The sequence below is a fragment of the Protopterus annectens genome, chromosome 15.part0 (genome assembly GCF_019279795.1).
Source record: "Protopterus annectens isolate FY-2018-M chromosome 15.part0, PAN1.0, whole genome shotgun sequence".
In the NCBI taxonomy this organism is placed as follows: domain Eukaryota; kingdom Metazoa; phylum Chordata; order Ceratodontiformes; family Protopteridae; genus Protopterus; species Protopterus annectens.
The window spans coordinates 416740553-416758932 of NC_056749.1; the positions used below are offsets into that span (position 1 = coordinate 416740553).

At 37.7% G+C, this 18380-nt stretch overlaps 1 protein-coding gene across 1 annotated transcript in view; it reads right to left on the reverse strand.

Annotated features, from left to right (window-relative positions):
• P2RY10 (P2Y receptor family member 10) overlaps positions 1-18380 on the reverse strand; it is a 343312-nt gene that overhangs the window by 35854 nt on the left and 289078 nt on the right. Inside the window, exon 3 of the mRNA XM_044057151.1 lies at positions 14447-14562. The gene's annotated coding sequence lies outside the window, so the exon portion shown is untranslated. The remainder of the gene's footprint in view (positions 1-14446; positions 14563-18380) is intronic.

Genomic DNA, 18380 nt, shown 5'->3' on the forward strand with positions numbered 1-18380 from the left:
TTGTACTACTTGTCAATGAACACTGACTTGTCCAACATGCATTCTGTTGTGTTTGCTCCCCCCTGCAATAGCACAACCATCTTGCAAAGCATTTACAGTGCAAAGGGATATGCCCCCACATGTCTGGATAGCACCCCGCTCTCTTCCCCTTCCAACACTGACTCTTACTTGAGTCTGGTAAGTCTTCACCACTGTACAAATGGAATTAACCACAGATGCTTGGTGTGCAACCATAGTATAGACCAATGGGAATCATGGCATTATCCCGACTCTCTGCCTCACCCATGTAATCCTGGAAATCCTGACATAATCCCTGGAGGACTCTAACCATTTGTAGCTTGCTGTGGCAGTGCACTGAACCTTAACAATGTCATAAAAAATTTGCTGATGGGCAGCTGATACTTTGTGTATTTCCTGGGGTAGTTGTGACAAATGGCTGCATCAGGCACCCCTTTGTAAAGGTGTCACTGAGGAGACAGCTGCATCTAAATTTCTGCTATCATCCCTAAGGTGTTCCTGTAGGGTTGAAATAATGGTTAAGGTCTTTACCTCACAAATGCAAAGTACATGGTTTGACTCTGACCTCTTGTTATTTGCTAGGCTTGCATTAGTCTTCAGACTGATAACCTCATATTTACTTATGAACATATAATGAACCTGTGGGTTTGGAGATACTAGTTTAGAAGTGCATGTGTTTTCTCCCTCTTCAACCTGTAGTGTAATGCCACCATGTTCTTGACATTGTGATCCAGTGTTACTTTATGCGGAGTTACTAACATGTTGTGGGGTGTGAGATAATGCCATTAAACTTGGCAAGTGTGTGCCACTTTCTTCACGTTGTCTTACAAATATAAGCATATTTTTATCACAATAGCAGCAGCATCATAAACCATTCTATTGATGTAGTCTCATTTTTGGTATAGTGTTACAGTTTGTTTCTGCTTTTGAGGATTAATTGAATGCACTACTACTCAGATGGGGTACACTAATGTATGCTGTGTAATCTATTGTGGAGAACACGTCATGCACACTGTGTTCATCAATGCCATCATGTTCTGACGCTTCACCTGTTAGTAGTAATTGTCATGTGTTACATGTAATCATTGTGTTTCATGCTTCTGGTGGGTATATATGTATATGTTACTGCTGTGAAACCAACTTTTCTGAGCAGATGTCTGTCGATACTGCAGATGTGGGTAACACTTTTGATTATTCCAGTGCCATTATTGTCTGCCTCTTAATCATCTCCATGAATGAATAGGAGGTATTTCCATCAGGTGCTAAAGAAATGATTGTTGTATGCCCCTCCCCCAGTACAGCTAAGCATTCAGCCTTGCCATGGATCTTGCACGTGCTACCATATCAGTGTCCCTCTTCTTGCACTGTGCTAATATGCACTTCCTTCTGCCAACAACATTTATATCCATAACTACCTGGTTCCATGCCTTTTCCCTCTCAGCTTGTTTGGGTCCCCTTTTTCCAAAACTACATATGTCCCAAGGACTGCCATGAGGATGTGATTCTTCTCATGGCTAAATTTGTCCTTTTTCTGTCTTGATCCCTGATGTATCATTAATTTACCTAAAACAATGTGCCAAAGTCCTGCACTGAAACTTTTGATATATTTATCAGCCAAAAACAAAGCATTAAATTCATCTACTTTATTTCTTTTCCACAAGTAGGCCTGATTATTAAAATGCCTTTGTATTTACTTAGCATGAATAACTTGGGCTTGGTGTATTTGAATATAGGTGTAGCGGCATTCTTCATGGATAACTACTGTCCAGATGTGAACACACATATTCATGTATACATACGGCCAGTCCATATTCAGCTGGTTAAATTTGTGATGTTCTAATGTGTACAGCATCATCAACAAATTCATAATAGCATTGCAAACACATAATATTACATTGTCATCTTATGTCATTGCTAAAAAACTGTGAACTATCCTCTGCCACTTTTCTGAACTTATACTGTCAGTTTTCATTCATGACTGACAGAAATTCCTCTGGTATAGCAGCATGTATCCTGACACAAAAATACATCAGATGTCAATCACCTGAAAGTATGCAAAAGCAGTTGGTTCAAACAACACCCTCAGCCAGTACTATGAACCAGTGCCTCATCCCCACATCTCTTCAAGTGAGGAGAAAAAAAAAAACTTCACTGTAATATGCTGATCACTACATTGTAAGTGATCAGCTCATTACTGTTAGATTTACAACCCCCGCTCTTCCATTGAAGAAAAAAAATGGACGTTCCTTTTACTAGTACACCAAGAAGGTGGCTAGATGTATGATACACCCCCTTCCTCCTGCCCAAGCCATTCAGGTCCCATCTCTGTGCCCTGCCCCACCCTCCTGCAAAATATTTTATTTAAAAAAAAAATCTTCTTTTAAACGTTTGCAAACTATTTGCTACAGTTTATGGCCTGCCTGCATGGAACTCTACAGCACACATGTTTTAATTATTTTTTTTTTAAACTTTAGCAATCTACTTTCAACAAATGTAGCAATTAGTTGTTACAGTTTATACCCTGCCTGAACTGAATGTTATGGCAGTTATGCTTTAGTTCAGAAAAAAAAATCTTCTTTTTGAACGGCAACAAACTGCTTGCCACAAATGTAGCAAACCATTGCTGCACTGTATACCCTGCCTGCAGGAAGCAATGTAACACTCAGGGTTTGTTACAATGTAGCAAGCAGTTTCTACAGTTTACACCTCACAGAGCACTACAGTGCTCATCTTTGACTGCAAATGCAGTCCCAGATTTTAAAAGCCAGTATTGCATTAAAGAAAGATTGGAATTGGTTGATTGCAAACTTTTGTATCCAGGGTAGTTGGCCATTTCACCATACCCTAGCCACACTACTGATAGTTAATCATTCCTCCAAAAATAAATTCCAAATTTTTTTTACATTTTTTTATATTGCAATTACTCTCCACAAAATTTCAGTGCTGGTGTCACGTATTCACATTTATATATCACTCATGTCATGAATAAATACATGAATCATTTGCATCTCACTGTCAGAGATGTAAAATACACATTAGTTCTAGTAAACTCTGTTATCTAAAATCAGTATCAACTGCTTTCAACTCATTTCTATTGTTTTATTATTATTTTCTTATTTGAATAAGTTTGCAACTTCCTATAGCATTTCCCACCTATCTTGAGTAAAAAAAAAAAAAAAAAAAACAAGAAAAGAAAAAAAGAAAAACCTAGCCAAGTAAATGTTTTTACTGTGTGATACCTTAAATCTGCTGTAATAGAGGCCCATGGGATATATGCAAATGACCTCAAAAGGACATCAAGTTTTTCAGCTATATGGCTTTTGAATGTCCATGACTTTTTATTTTTTCCTTTTTTAAGTCTTTATGGACAAATTCAGGCCAATAAAGCCAAACACCATTAGCTGCGGGCATGCATGTTTCGGTCTTCTTATGACCTCATCACCAAATAAATTTTTCTTTTAAGAAATTTTATTTTTATTTTATCTTTTAGGTTGGTTTGTCTGTGTGACCTTTTTACTCTTTGATTTAGATGTTATTTGGGATATTTTGCAGATACCTTAATGGTTATAGACATCAGCTGGGTATAAAAACCCTGTGTTTCCAGAGTATTGCCAAACAGGTTTTTCTTGTAACTTTTTACTAATTGATTTGCCTGTGTGGTCTATCTTGAGTGATTGTAAATTAATATTGCAATCTTAAACTTATTTGCATAAATTCAGAGACATTTACACTTGATTTATGCAAATTAGGCATAGTTATGTTTATTTCTATGAATTGCAGTAATATTTGAATGTGTAAGTCACTCGTCCACACAAGTATGTGTTGTGAGTACTTGTGAATTTGCTTGCTGCAGCAGCGGAATCCACAGCAGGCCACAGCAGACTTTGAGCAACCCCAGTATTTCTCAAAAATTCCTATGATTAGAAAAAGGAAAATGGAGTCGGATCTCATCAAGTCTGCATGTTCAAGAAGTGTAATCAATGGCCATCCTGCAAACCGTGATGCAGCTTATTACCTGAAATGACTTACATTGATGCAATACTGAAATGGGAATGCTTAAATAAAGGAGTTACTATTCATATAAAATAAAACTTAATCACATAATCAGAAATACAAGAAAGCAACTTGAAAAGTAATGATTTCATGAATGAATTTTATTCACCATGGAAAGGAAATGTGAAAGTGTTGCTTTAATGAAATGCATTTGATAAAGCAATTGATTAAACCAAACTTGCCAGTAATAGTAGTTTCATTAGTAATGTCCCCTACAGGATATTTTTTTATGGTGATGTCACACTCTAGTGGGTGTGGTTCCAAACCTGTGTATCATTGCCCTGAACTTGTACTCCTCATTCTGGCAGTAAAACTTCAAATGATGGCAGCACTTGTGATGGCATGAGTCTGAGCTCCGAGCTGGTCTGGCAAGAAGAAGAACAAAACAATGCTCTACTTTCTTAGGAGTTCAGACCTGGATAAGATTGAATCCTGTGTCCATGGGTCGGGCTGGAAAAAATTGACATCTGGTAGGAGTTGGGTGAGAATCTGTCATCCCTGACAGGGATCACCTGCTCTGACCCCCAGTGCTGACACACATACAAAGACCTAAAGAAACATAAGCCTGACCAGATGGCTAAGTGGGTAGATCAGATGACAGTGATAAGGCCAGATAAGTATTATTTTTTTTAATCATATTAAATATAGGTTTAAAAACAGACTATATAAATACTGTATGACTGAAGGTATATGCAATTGTATAACTACAAATATATACAAATACAAATACAAATATATATCTGTATGCAATTACAAGCATGAAAAAGCATAAACATATCTGTATACAGAAATGCATCTGATGTGATGACATACTTTTGTGTATAAATATAAATGTATATGCATGAGTAAAGAAATACATGTAAGTATGTGTACCTATCTGTCTAAAATACAGATGTACATTTACTTTAATATACTTACAAATATCTTTTATGTATATAAAATTATGTATTTATACACAAAGAAAAAAGTATGCTTGCATTGCCACATAATTTTATGTATAGTAGATATTAGCTTAGCTGTTACTTGAAGTACATACAGACAATTTTTGTAAAGAAAGGGTTTTCTTTCTATAGGCCAGAAATTATTTATTAGTATCATCATTTTATAAAGTAGTCATTTCTTCTGCAATATTAATTACACATCGAAAATGGCTGAACTTGGTTAGGTTGTTGTTTGTCTTTCGGCTTTTCCTGTGTAGGGGTCGCCACAGTGGAACTCCGGTCCGCTAATGATTGGCAGTAGGTACTGCACCCTAATTAGAGTGGATATTGGGAATGGAGTTGAGGTTAAATAACAAGCAAGTGCCAGCACATAGTTTAGAGAGAGATTACCAGTTGTACAAATTCTATTTATGTTTGTACACATCATCAACAACCCCCTTTTTCCCATTTTCTACATGGGGTCAGGAAGTCATGTCAACTGTCACCATCTCGCTCTGTTCAGTACAACTCTCCTTCCTTCTTCGATGCTCATGCCAGACTGTCGCAAGACTTCTTTTACACACTCCACCCACCTCTTTGCTGTATATATTTCTACAGAATTCTCAAATATGCTTGTGCTTACATCTGTTAAGCAGTAAGTTATCAAAGCACATGAACTATACGTACTACATTTATTATAAATAATGGATAATATAAGTAGATTTATTGTGTTTAATTAAAGTTGATCTAGATTATAAAACTTCCTTTCATTTGCTACATTTTATGTGTGTACAGCTTCTCCCTTTGAGGAGAAGGTAAAATTGTGTTGCCTAGAGAAAATTCTCATAATATTACTTAAACTGCAACTTAAGTATGGAAAACATAATGGGAAGTAGAACATACATTGGAAGTGTTTGCTAAGATTCCAGAAACTATCCCTCCCCAACCAGACGTGCTGTGCACTACATATAATTTGAATGAAGATGCACGCTTACTGTTTTAACATGCAGTAATGATGAAATATTATCACAGCAGGATTAAGCGTAATCACTGTAGACAATCTGTGCTTTAGTATTTCCATGCTTAATAAATTAAAGCATATTTCAAAACTGAAAGTACCTGTTTAAAGCAAATGTCTACATAATAAGCAAGTGAAAAAATAGCTTCAATGCCTTGCTAAGCAGTACTAGCAATCAAGTTAGAAATATTGAGGAACAAAAATCGGAGACAGATAAACAACCATGCTGTTATGTGTTCTCTACACTGCTGATGAAGAAATACATTACTATTCAGGCTGTCAGAACAGGAGACTGGTTAGGATGACTGAGAGCACTTGTAAATATGATTAAAAAGAGAAATGTTAAGTAATAAATGCTGTTTTCTGTTAACTGATTTTGTTACTGTAACTGCAAGAATAATTCATACAGAAAGATAGTAGAAGGAGTAAATTGTTTCAGTAGACTGTTGCAGCAAAATCCATATCAGGTAGAAATGTCCAATGTGTTACTATTTGTTAGGTTAAACTAGCACATCTCATTAGTATCAATAGACTGCAAATGTAAAATTCACCACCACTTGATAGTAGTATGCTGATTGTTCCCATGTATCCAAAAGCATTTCCCAGAAATGTTGTTTTACTTGAATAAGATTTAATTAAATGAAAGTCACTGTGCTAATAAAGAATGGAATGATGTCCAACATCATGTGAATTTGTTGTCTGCATTTCTTCTTTGTCTCCTCCCCACCCTTTTTCCTCTTTTTTTCTAAAGTTAATTATGCATTTCTTTTTCCTTCTTTATTTTATTACTCTCCCATTTCTGTTTATTTTTCTACAGGCCCAGAATCCTTAGGATTTGACAAGCCATGTCCCTCCCACATCAGAGAACATTCACCCATTGACTGTCCAGGGACGTCCTCAGAGGGTCAAGGCAGTGGTACCAGTTCTGCAGGCACCCTGACATGTAACAGCCTGCCAAGCCTCACTGACCATGGGCTTTGTAACTTGGTTGAGAATGCGGTGGAGCAGGTAATGGAGAGACACCTTCAGCCAGCTAAGGATACTGTTCAGTGGGTTGAAGACTCTCTACCCTGCCCCCTCAGTATTGGGGTCCTTTACTACAGTACCATTAGACAGTGGAAATGGTTTTGGTCCTGTAAAGAGGGGGCTCCTCCTGTGCTGAGCTCATCATCACTCCCCTTATCTTCTCTCCTACACCCTCTTACTTCCTTCTTACCCAGTCTACCTTCTTATATAAAAAAGGGAAAAAATAGGGGGTCTATCCACTGACAAAAACATAGTACCCCCTCTTCATCCTCTTCCTCGTGCACAACCCTCTTGATGTTCTCCTAATGTGTCGTCCTTTTTGCTATTTCTGCCATTTTTTTCAGTCCTTTCTGTCTCCCCTTTTCCATTTATTAAAGTAAACAATGGGGTATCCACATAAGGATCGCTCTATATAAAACATATTAAACCCCTTTATAATTTATAAAAGTTAATAATAAAAGCTGCACTGTATGCCATTTGCCTTAACTCTCATAAGTATACTTATGCATAGCCACGTTCATCCTCAATGCCCGAGTACTAGGGACCTTTAGAATGGTTTAAAAGCAAAATCAACAACTAAATGAAAAGTAAAATAGTACCACTCTAAAGTGAAGTGCAAAACAATAAAATAAATCTTTTATTTTCCAGTGATGGAGCTATATTAACTTAGGACGCTTCAGAGTGTGGTTAGGGTTCCAAGCAGATGGGATCTCTGGGAAAATGGGCAGGAGCAGAAAAAAACATGAAAACAGCAAAAAAGAACAACCACATTCAGGAGCCAGGAAACTGCAGATTTATTGTATTCTGGTACCTCGGCTAAAGAAAGCCTTCATAGGAATAATCCATGACAATCAGCAGCATCTTTTTTATATTAGCTTCAATTAAATAATCAATTGACAAGTATAAAGGTTTAAAGAAACCAGCTGGGCAGGAGACAATTTGTAGTAAGTGAGGTTTACTCAAGTGTACTACTGGTTTGTTGAGTGGGCACTTTGTATAATGCATATATGGAAAACAGTGGATGTGAAAATATCTAAATAGGCTGCACAATGATTGGAAAATTGGAAATTCACCCAGGGACTGGTCGTCATGTCTATGATAGAAAGAGGCAGACAGTAATGCCCAAACAAGCATACCCCCTCACATACAACTGCTAGAAACTTCCTAACTAACATAGCCCCTCCTAATAAATGCCCATGATAAATAGGGACACAATTGGGTTGGACTTCATGGCTAAGCTTATAAAGCCCTTGGTGGTCATTACTCTAGTATATAAGTATGAACCTACATTTTTGTTGTGTGTGTATCTGTATGTGTATATAATATTTATGAAAATTATTAGGTTGGTATTCATAGCACCAAGGTTCACATGTGTATAGTGATTATCCACAAAGAGCACCACTCCACCTATATGCAAATATACTAAGAGTAGGTTATTCACAATGACTAAGTACTTTTCAAAGATATTTTAACAATCAGGCCTACTTGTGGCAAAATCATAAAGTAGTTGAAGTTATTCCTCCAGTAGAGACTAGGAGCATCACTAGCATAAACGTGGTCTAAAGATGTTTAGGGTGGGTACTGTAGAAGCAGGGTGTAACATTACACTTCCTCATTACACTCCGACCCCGACCATCAACATAGAAGCCATGAGGGAGGGAGTGTGGAACAGGGTAGGTTATAAGTTGAAAATTCCTTAGCTTGAAGTAGGGCAGTACAACCACCCCCCACTAGGACCCCCCAAGGACATCCTAAAGATACTGGCTGACTCTGGTTTAAATTCAGGCAGTGGATCAAGGGTGACTAGAGTGCCAGTAGACCCAGTGAAGGATGTGGGGCACTGGGATATTTTAATATTTTTAGTATTTTAATTCTTTCTAGTGTTTCAATTTTTAATGGTCTCTATGATGGGTAGGACTTTTTATTCATTAGTACTAATTCATTATGTATTTTATTAATTTTGCATTTGTTTACTGGGAAAGTCCGACTGGGTATGAGCCCATTTTCACCAGAGGCCCAGGAAGAAAAGCTGCACAGTACTCATAGGTTGATATTAGGCTATCTTCCCTAGGGCATTTATAAGCCTAGCCAGAGTGTGTTTGGCTTTCACCACCCTTTTAGATTAGTTGACTGTGCCTCTGTATAGTAGGTCACAGAAGGTAGCCCTTTTAAGGTTAGTTTACTGTGCCTCTGTCTAGTAGGGACATAGAAGAGATCTCAGGGGTAAACCTATGATCTCCCATCCACTCGTCAAGATTTCTCTTGAAGAGGGTCATTGAGGGGCTCTGCCTAACATGGATTGGGATTTTGTTCCAGAGTGAGGGGAGCCTCTGGGATATGAATCTGTCCCTCCAGCATGTCCTATTTATTTCTGTGCTGAAGTTTAAGTCCCTGGAGCATGTAGCTCTAAGGGATTTGGATTTCCTGAGGTGGAGCATGTCCATTAATTCTGGTTTGGACATGGCTTTATACGTCAGGCACAGATCACCTCTGAGTAGGCGGTAAGCAACTGAGTAGAGCTGGAGTTTCTTTAGCCTAACTGCATAGGGCATCTGTTTGAGTCCCTTGATCTTCTTGGTGAGGTACCTTTGGGGTCTTTCCAGTTGCTGCAGGTGTCAGGTAAGGTAATCCCAAATGGGGCATTGTATTCAATTATGGGCCTGATGAGTGATGAGTAGAGGGGCACAATGACCTCTCTTGATCTAGAAGTGAACACTTTCTTGATAAGGTGGGCTATATAGAAGGTCTTTCTAACCACTTTGGCAATGTGATTGTCAAAGGAGAGATTGCAATCTACTTGGGTCCCCAAATCCCTAATTACTTCTTCCGTACTTAATGGATTACCACCTATATGGTAATTTGTGGGCACTTTGTTTTTCCCAAAGGGGATGATTATGCACTTTTTGGCATTTAGCTTTAGGCCATGGTTCTGGCACCAGTTATCTGTCTCTGTGAGACCCTTTTGGAGGATGCTTGTGTCAATCATTAAATAGAATTAAAAAAATCGAACAATGGTTACAAATATTAAGAAAATAACAAACTAGTACAATCTGTGAAAACAATAAAAGAAAATAAACAAATATAAGACAAGCAATAAAGCTGACCATACATTATATACATTTGAATAGTAATGATGTTATTGGTTAAACTAGTCATTTGACTGTTTGATGAAATGACATTTATTAGATTAAATAATTTGTGGTTGACAGTTCTGATGAAGTTCTATTAAGAACAAACTGTTTATTTTATTTCATAATAATTAAACTAATTTCTCTGTGGCAATGTTTTTATGTCTGTCAGCATTATAGAAGGGGAGGAAACAAGAGCTCATTAAAAAATTAAATTTGGTAAGTGAGATATACAAATGAACTGAGTATGGCATAATTAATGTCATTTCTGGTTATTTAATCCTTTCTCTATTGTATATGTTGTTAAATTCTTCAGATAGTTGACACCTTGTTAATCTTTTTCATTATGACAGATTGGCTTGCATTCAACAGATTTATGGATGAAATTAATCTGAGCTTATGAATATAACTACACCCTGTCAGAGATACATTCCCACTGGACATTGATGAATGTCTTTTCAGAACATAATAATGCACAAAACCCAGTGATGTAAAACCAACCCTTTCTTTCAAAAGTAACAAAGTGTTCAAATTATCTTGAAAAAAAATCTCCACATTCACCCTTACATCCATTGGTTCAGACTATAAGTAGGGGTCCTATCTGCCTGAGTTGGTAGTAGTACAGCTTTCATGACTCTTACATAAAAGAAAGTAGGAGAATTTCCCATGTTTTGGCTAAATTATACACAGTGAGTATGAATAACACATTGGATATCCCCTGAAATTTGCCACACATATTGGGAATTACCAAGTCAGCAAAAATTATTTACTAAGTGAATGCATAAATAAGAAGCAGAATCATGCAAAAAAAAATAGATTGTACAGGTTTTATCAAGTTGTTATGAGTTCTGCCTTAGATTTATAAACCATAAATCTGTGGACAGAAAAGATCCCTGCTGCTCCTTCCCTTCTTGGTATTTGTGGTACTCCTTTCCATCCAAAATACCGGGCATTGAACTGAGTAAGATATTTGATGTACTTTAAGAAACATTATTCAGTTCCCACTAAGATCTTGTTCCTGTCTGCACGCTCTCTTTCTGTATCTTAGCTCTATAATAATTTCAGGTGCTTTTGATATGTCATCAAAGTATATATTTTAATGTCACCAATCAAAATACTAGATTTAGTACTCTTATCAGGAAGGAATAAATAGATTTTGCTCTCTAAACGTTAAACTGCAAGGTAAGTTCTGAGGTACAGAACAAACCAGAATCGCTTCCCCAAAGAATAAAATTATTTATTTTCTTTGACTTCACTTAGTACAATGGCTGAGAAGTGATAACTATGGAGAAGGTGTGATAACTAAAAGCCTTCTTGTCAAATATGCCAACCAACCTTCTTTAACTAATTACCCAAAAAGGCTGAGTAGCCTTTACAGTCCACTGTTGATATGGAGCCAGAAGTGCTTATACTGCAGTGATGAGAGTTGCATACCTCTGACAGAAGTGCTTGTACTGCAGTGATGAGAACTGCATAGCTCTGACAGAAGTGCTTGTACTGCAGTGATGAGAGCTGCATAGCTCTGACAGAAGTGCTTGTACTGCAGTGATGAGCGCTGCATAGCTCTGACAGAAGTGCTTGTACTGCAGTAATGAGTGCTGCATGCCTGTGACAGAAGTGCTTGTACTGCAGTGATGAGCGCTGCATGCCTGTGACAGAAGTGCTTGTACTGCAGTGATGAGCGCTGCATGCTTGTGGCAGAAGTGCTTGTGCTGCAGTGATGAGCGCTGTATGCCTGTGACAGAAGTGCTTGTACTGCAGTGATGAGCACTGCATGCCTGTGACAGAAGTGCTTGTATTGCAGTGATGAGCGCTGCATGCCTGTGACAGAAGTGCTTGTACAGCAGTGATGAGTGCTGCATACCTCTGACAGAAGTGCTTGTACTGCAGTGATGAGCGCGAGACTTGCATACCTCTGACAGAAGTGCTCGTACTGCAGTGATGAGCGCTGCAAACCTCTGACAGAAGTGCTCGTACTGCAGTGATGACAGCTGCATACCTCTGACAGAAGTGCTCGTACTGCAGTGATGACAGCTGCATACCTCTGACAGAAGTGCTCGTACTGCAGTGATGACAGCTGCATAGCTCTGACAGAAGTTCTTGTACTGCAGTGATGAGAGCTGCATAGCTCTGACAGAAGTGCTCGTACTGCAGTGATGAGAGCTGCATAGCTCTGACAGAAGTGCTTATACTGCAGTGATGAGAGCTGCATAGCTCTGACATAAGTGCTCATACTGCAGTGATGAAAGCTGCATAGCTCTAACAGAAGAGCTTATACTGCAGTGATGAGAGCTGCATAGCTCTGACAGAAGTGCTTATACTGCAGTGATGAGAGCTGCATAGCTCTGACAGATGTGCTTATACTGCAGTGATGAGAGCTGCACACCTCTGACAGAAGTGCTTATAATGTAGTTATGAGAGCTGCATAGCTCTGACAGAAGTGCTCATACTGCAGTGATGAAAGCTGCATAGCTCTAACAGAAGAGCTTATACTGCAGTGATGAGAGCTGCATAGCTCTGACAGAAGTGCTTATACTGCAGTGATGAGAGCTGCATAGCTCTGACAGATGTGCTTATACTGCAGTGATGAGAGCTGCACACCTCTGACAGAAGTGCTTATAATGTAGTTATGAGAGCTGCATACCTCTGACAGAAGTGCTTATACTGCAGTGATGAGAGCTGCATAGCTTTGACAAAGACAAAATAGTCATGATCTTACTCAGGATATCCCAGCTCTTTGTTTGGGATATGGGCTTATACTCCGTAATCTAATGCATCTAAGATGAGTTCATTAAGCTCCCCAAACTACAGTGCTAGAGTTTCATATTCAGAAATCCCTGGAATATGTTTTTGGGTTTCACCAATGAAGGTATGTTAAAGTAAACTGCATTAGTGCAGCATATTTTAATTAACTATACCAGATCTCCACAGGTTCCGCATAACAAGGCAAGACATCTCCAGATTATGCATTTGCATCTGCTTATAAGAGCAAAACACAGATTATCTGCCATGAAAATGGAACCCCCTTTTTACTAATATAAACACATCAGTGTCAAGCGCCAGAATACCATTAGCTACTAGCTTACTGGCCTATTCCTTTTAAATGTTTGTTTGCTGAACAAAAACAGTGTAGTTCCACCATTTTCCAACTGAAGCAAAAATCATAATTCATTTGATTGGAGTGCCATTAACTCAAGATTCAATAGCACTGTTTTAATAAGAACTATGTACCCAACTGGCTGTCCAGATTATGGTATTCATAAGCAATCCATGACTAGGTATGGGTTTATCAAGATTTACCCAGGACTGACGTGGTCTGATCACAAGGGTGAAGCCCAAGTGATTAAACAAAGCCAACCATGGGTAAATCCTGATACACTCACACCCAGGATTGGATTATTGCTATTATACAATGACATTACTTAACAAAGAACTTGCTTACCATTCTTAAGTAATGTCTTTGTTTAATTACCACTCCAGTGTTCTTCCACATGTTTCCTTCTTTACCAATGTACAGAACGTGTGTATGGGATTTGGTACATAAGTGCTGTGCAGAAAAAGCAGCAGTGAATAGAGAATCTTTATTGCTGTTTTTTTTTTTTGTTAACTAATGCAAGAACTTGGACATAGCCAAACATAAATGATGGTGGGGGTCAGACAAAGGTTCAAGAATAGGGAAAGATCATCTTGCTCTTATAAACTTAGAAAGTTACTAGATCGAGAAAGTTTTTTTGTTAGCGTACATTTTCTGAAGAATATGAAGCCTAAATGTCAATTGTCTGCTGTTATTTAATGGCTTCTATCCCTAGTGGCTTGCCAGAAAAATCACTTTTTTAGCAGAAAAAAAGACCAAAACAATGAGGGAAAAATCTGGCCATTCTGCAAAGATCTGGACAGTTGAGGGGTATGACAGTCTGCTGAGATATAAAGAGGGACAGTGAAGAAATACAAGGACAATCAGTATATTTCTGTTTCTTTACTTTTGCAAAATGTACCTGATATTTCTTGAAAATGCCCTCTGTAAAATATGCCAGTAGAAAAATCTGGCCTTTTAACGGTACTACAGCAGCCAGACTTTTTTCTATTGGTATATGTTCAATTTACAGTGGGCAAGCCGGTTGGGCTGACCAGTCAGCATGCACATTTTTGAATGGCAATGAGCTGTCGTATAATTACAGTTAGATGACCTCAAAACAAAATAACACAGTATGTCATACACCTTTCAGATACTTGTATTGAACATCTAGACCAAGCAGAAAAAATATAAAACAGTAAGTCCTTACCTTAAAAGGGTTGCTGAAATTGACTTAGTTCTTCGTTGTGTGATTGTAATAAGCTTTTCAGGATATATACAATAGGGGAAATAATCTGTGTTAGATCAGGTAACATAGTCTAGAAACTGGGACAGAAAAAAAAAAAGAGATGATAATACATTATGCAGCCTTAACTAGGAAAATAGAGTAAATTCAACCAGTGTGCCTAATTCTGAGAAATAACTATCTCTGGCACAAACTATGACTAAAAAAGGAAGAAAAAAACTATAAAACTGCAGAAACAATGGTACCTGCATGTAATCTTCTTTCCACAAAGCATAAACCCTAAACAGGAAAACACAGAGGCTTAAAGGTCAGAAATCCATTATGAAAAAAGCATGCACAATATTTTCTATATCCATTTCAGAGGAGACTACTGAATGTAGAATAGTCTGAGGCATACCCAAAGAGGCTGACATTAGCAGCCATACATGTTCAAGAATAGAAAGTGACTACATTTAGAACACCTGACTGCCATATTAACCAAAAGTCTCATAGCAAACCAAATGGTAATCTGATGACTGTCTATTCATTTAGGACCATGCGTAAAGCCCATCTCTGACTGTATAATATATGAAAGGATTTTTATGCATGTTAATAACATTACCTTTAACTGGGACCTCTACTTTTGCAACAGGTAACTAAACTCAGATCATTTAAATGTTCAGTCTCATATAATACCAAGGAGGAAATTCAGCTTTTCTCTTAATTAGTGACTGGGTATTTCCAAGTCAATATTTAAGAAAATGTAGTAACTGAAACATGCTTGAAAGCAGTACAGAAGAACACATGATAGTTTGCATGGACAGATGAGAATTTCTGCTTTTCATTTTGGAGAATTGCTGCTAACTACACTCACACATAATAGAAACGATGCTGTTGTACTATGCATAAATGTGGTCTAATAAATACACCCACACAGATACAAACATACACACATACACTCATACATACATACACACATACAAACATACATACATGCATGCATACACATAAACATACATACACACACATACATGCACGCATACATACATACATACCTACTTGCATGCACATATACATACATATGCACACACACAGGCATATATACATACATATATGCATGCACGCACACATTAGCAGAGTACCAGCTAACTAGAATTACTCTGACTTGTGTATTAAAAGATAAACCCATGGAACTGCTTTAGTAGTCAATCAAAAATGCTGTATTAAGAAATCATAGCTGAGGGTCAGAATTAATGACTGAAACCAAGAGCTGTATACAGGGCATTGTATTTCTGAATATTAAAGTAGAAGTAGGAGTTATGATAACCTAATAATAAATTCCTCAGTCTCAGGGAGCATTTAGCAGTTATTCTTATCTGACAAACTAACCTCAGCTTTCCATTATAAGTAAACTGTATGCTTTAGGCAATCTCATAGTTTGAGTAAAAGATACAAATATGGGTACCATAATTTCCACTGTAGTAGGTGTGACTTGGGGCATATAAAGAATATGTAAGGCTGATAGAAACACTTCTTTAATTACTTCACATGTTATGGCTACCTAAAGTATAATAAACTACAGTATGCCCATAACAAAGTCTTCAGATTTTTTACAATTTCATTTCCCCTTAAAAGAGATGCAAATGTATTTTTAACACTGAAGACAAAATTCTCAGTGTATGTTACTGCAGGTGAGTGTGTCGACACAACCACAAGAACATACACTGAAGTTCTAAAGCTGTCTCAACATAAAGCCTCGCAAAGTTTGTTAAGAACACAGGGATCAGCACAGTACAAAACCAATATAGTCCAAAACAACCATACATGATCATTACTTGAGCAAATTTATACAGAGTGAAAACTTTGCCATATTTGACATACTAATAAACCTGTCTTTACTCTTATCCTAGTCAGAAGTCATCTAAACCCATGCACCCCCAAAAATGTAGTTGTATTCTGTGTGTAGTATGCAAAACTAAAATATATAACTACTTTTTCTAGGCAACCAAAGACTATCCTTGCTTACCAGGAGAAAAAATAAGGAACGTGGTCAACAGACTAAACGGAATCCAAGACATGTATGACATGATAATAAAGTGCACGTCTGAGTCTAAATTTTGAAGAATTGAGACTTGAGAAAGATATGGTGAAGTTCTGGAATATTCTGTGGTTACTAATCAGTCATGGGTTGTCTGAGTCTTTGCCAGGATTTTATTCTTCCGTACTATGAAGCCACCTTAATTACTGAATACCCATGAAACTTAACTAGACCTTGGCTGGACATTTAGCCCAGTTCTGGATAAGGGTATTATAGATAAACTCATTCAGTTAATTGTTAACAATTACTTGATTCAGTGAGTGAAAAGCTGGTTTGAGGGAGAACACAAAAGATGAGCGTAAATTCCAGCCTATTGAAGTATCCATTGATGTGTCTCATGGTTTAGCAGTGTGACTACTCCTCTTTCCATCTCCTTTTTTGTATACTAATGGGAAGAGAACAGTAGTTAGTGAGGATGCTGACAGCTGGAAGCCAAAAAATATTACTACATCCACAAGATTTGCCAAAGTACTGTAGGATGGAGTGATGGGGTTAAACACAAGCAGTACCTGGTACATGGAAATAAGTCTCATTTCTAATACCACTACATGTTGAATCATCAAATCATCAAGTCCAAGAAGAGAAATATACATGAATACCAAGGTAATGAGGATACAAGAAAGGTAGAAAGTTAAAAAGCTTCAGGAATCAGTTTGGAAAACAAATCGGTATATCACTACCAGCATCCAAACAGTCAACTCTGTAGCACTCTTAATATGAACTGCAAATCCAGTCAGTCACAGGAAATCATTATCCATCTATATACCTCACTGACCACTCCAATGACTAATTAAAATGTATTTATTTATTTATTACATTTGTGTACCGGGTAATGTCCGACTGGGCAGAAGCCCATTTTCAGTGGACACCCGGGGAGAAAAGCTCTAGAATATACAGTAGAGAATTCTAAATACATACTAAATAGATTAACAATGTTAAGTTAGATATGCAACAGTATATCATTAAAAAAGAGATACAATTAATTATAGTAGACATGAAATACAGATTCATAACAGTGAGAATGACCAACATTTGAAAAAACAGGAGAGAATTAGACAGTGCCAGGAATGGAACCAAGAAAGATAGGAAAGTTTATCTAAACATAAGAATATTCTAGCGGGAGAAAAATAAGCAAAGTGTTAGCTAAGATGAGATAAACAGTAATAAAGGGGGGTAGAAAAGGAAGGAAATTAATGGAAAGATCAAGATGGGGAAAGAGAAATAATATAGGATAAACTAGGGGAATAGGTGAATAAGAGAGAGAGAGAGAGAGAGAGGGAAAAGGGAAGGCTTAACAAGGAGTAAGGCAGGAGCAGAGCCAATGAGTTGCAAGATGTTCTTTTAGGAAGTGTTTGAACTCAAGAAAGTTAGAGTTTTGAGCTATAGGTTGGGGAAGAGTGTTCCAGAGCTTGTCAATTATGTGAGAGTAGAGAGGAGGCTAGTGTGTTGTGGGGCTGGTAACCTTTACCAGTAGTTTGTTTGAAGACCTTAGTAGTCTGTGGTTCATATTTGGCTGAATTAGATTAGTAAATGCAGGGCAATCATTGGATTGGTGAAGTATTTTGTAAGTTATAGTCAGTTGATTGAGTGTTAACAGGTTAGGAAGTTCAAGCCAATTGAGTTGGGAGAGAACTGAGCAGTGGTGGGTCCTGTAAGGGTGGCCAGTAGCAAATCTGGCAATTCTGTTTTTGCAGGATTCTAGACTATTCAGGTCTGATTTACGTAGACTGGTAAATATTTGGGATCCCTAGAGTAGGGTGGAAAGAAATTGTGAGCGGGCGGTGGCTAACCTAGCACTATCTGTGACAAAACGTTTGGCTC